Genomic DNA, 2,487 nt, shown 5'->3' on the forward strand with positions numbered 1-2,487 from the left:
TGGTTGTGGTGGTGGTGGTGAGGGTACTGTAACTGTACATTAGTGCCACAAATATTAACACTATTGTAACTATGTTGCCTAACTTGCCATAAAAAGGATAAATTATACTTTAAAAGTCTCCAGAATTAGGGGCCAGCAAGGTAGTGCAGTGGGTAAGGCACTTTGATCCCCAGCACCTCATAGGATCTCCCAAACCTGCCAGGAATGACCCCTGAGCACAGACCCAGGAGTAAACCCTGAGCATAGCTGGGTGTGACTTTCATATCTCACCCTCCTCCCCCAAAAAATGTCTCCAGAATTTTATTATTATTTTTTGTTCGTGGTGTTCATACCCAGCGAGGCTCAGCCCTTACTCCTGGGTCTGCGCTCAGGAATTACTCTGAGGTGCTCAGGAGACCACATGGGATGCTAGGTATGGAACCCAGAATGGCTGCGTGCAAGGCAAACGACCTCCCCGCTGTACTATTGTTCTGGCCCTTCCAACGTTTTTCTTTGTAATTTATTTTTCTTCTTCTTTTTTTTCAAGGGAGAGTGCAAGTGAGGTCCCCCACTACCACAAATTTTGCCATCAAGTTTCCCACATTTGGGGAAATTGCAGGGGTCAGCACAACCGGAGTGCAATGGATAAGCCTTGCCCAGAGAAAACCACCTTCCTGATCATGGTGCCTCCCCTGCCAGGTACGTATTCTTTGTAAGTTCTAATCCTAGAAGATTGGTGGCTCAGCCTGTTGGTAAGAGAAACCTCCCATCCCAGTGTCTACAGAGCTCCAGTGACACTTTTCAGTGGAAAAGGTTTATCTACCCTCCTCTACATGATGGCCAAATTCTAGGCATGCTGGTTCTATCCTTTATCTGCTCTGAGCAACTGCTCTGAACCTAAAACATTTCTAAGTCTGTCATTCTTTAAAAGGAAGCATGACAGGTACATGGCTGGGTCTGAAATGAGTTACAGCTGATTCTGTACTCACTGACAACTCACACAGGAGAGCAAATGGATGAAGTTTTGAAAAGTCTTGTTTGACTCCCCAGTCAAGAGGGGTTTGTCATACCCAGCTCCCCAATCCTGCTGGTTTAAAGCCCTCTGTGGACTCAAGGTCTTTTAGCAGATGATCACATGTCAGTCCGGGAGACAGAAGACTCGAAGTGTAATGCTGAGTAATGCTCAGCACCTGGCTCTCGGCACTCATTGCTTCATTGCTGTGAGAGCAACTGTCACTGTGTCCCCAGTGCCTTCTTCACCCCCCAGGGTCAGGCCTTAGGGCTGGCAAGGTCCTACAGCAGGCACAAATGGATGCCCCCTGCACACCCATGCAGATGTGGTTTTATTCAGGAGTTACTGAATGTGAGAACCTGAGGCACCTGGTTGAGTCTGGGGGGTGTCACTTCACCCATCATTGCTTTGAGGCCCCTTGAGGACTAGAGTGCTTTTCAGTAGCTCAGAGGAAGGTAGAGCGGTAGGAAATAGAGACTAGAGTTTGAGAGGGCGCATCTCTGTAGAAGGAGAGGCAGTTAGTGTCTGCGCTGCAAGAGAACGGCTGTGTGGCTAACGCCTGCCCCCCAGTCAGGGAAGATGCTCTGAGAGGCTCAAGATTTCATGGTTCAGGCCCACACCTCAGAGAAAAATGAGAATGAGACCCTTTCTCGTGAACTTTTTAAAAAACAAAACAACCAAAAATAACACAAACACCCCATCCCACTATGCCTGCCAAAACCCCTGGAGAGGCTCCTTCAGGTAACTGCTGTTTCTCCAGGGCTCCCCAGTCACAGACAGTGATATTCTGCCTCCTCTGTCAGCACAGAGGACATTGGTGCCCAGACTCTGGCAGTGATCAGTCATTCAGGCTGGGGAAAGCAAATTTCTTAGAGGACAGAGCCTTCCCTTTTGCCCTGAACATCTTGCTTCCCCTAACTTTCTTTATAGACAGAGTTTTCCTGAATTTATCTGAAATTTTAAAGTTTTTTTTTTTTAAAAAAAACAAAATTCTATTCAGGCTCTATTCCCTTTAAGACTAGAAGGGCATCATATTGAACAAAGTAGTAGGACCAGAGAGAGAGAGTACAGTGGATAAAGTTGCCTTACGTGCAGCCGATCCTGGTTCAAGTCCCTGTAACTCACATAGTTCCCAGTACCCCATGCAGTCACCAGTACCCCAGATAGCCTCTTCAAATTTCAGGGAGTTACCTTCTGGTAAACTAGGATTTAGTAAACTAACTCATGTTCTCTGATCATTTTATAGATTTGATGTATCCTCTTTCTCATTCTTGAATTTATGTATTCTATGAACTATGAAGAAAGCAACCTCAACTCCTATTCTCCCAGAGACACTTTTTTTCTTTTGTTTTATTTATTGGGAGCTTCTTAAGTGATTCTTAGGAGACCCTCAGGGCCAATCCTGGCAGTTCCCAGCCAACTCAAATCTGAATCACTATTCAGTGCAAGACCCAAGGATGTGGTGCTACTCAGTCCCTACTGCCAGGGATACCCTG

At 46.2% G+C, this 2,487-nt stretch overlaps 1 non-coding gene across 1 annotated transcript; it reads right to left on the minus strand.

Annotated features, from left to right (window-relative positions):
- Window positions 1–524: 524 nt before the first annotated feature.
- Window positions 525–686, minus strand: LOC129404054 (U1 spliceosomal RNA). The gene has a single exon (XR_008629658.1). It is a non-coding gene; the product is annotated as a U1 spliceosomal RNA (small nuclear RNA).
- Between the last annotated feature and the right edge of the window lie 1,801 nt (window positions 687–2,487).

Source organism: Sorex araneus, chromosome 3, assembly GCF_027595985.1.
Source record: "Sorex araneus isolate mSorAra2 chromosome 3, mSorAra2.pri, whole genome shotgun sequence".
Lineage (NCBI taxonomy): Eukaryota > Metazoa > Chordata > Mammalia > Eulipotyphla > Soricidae > Sorex > Sorex araneus.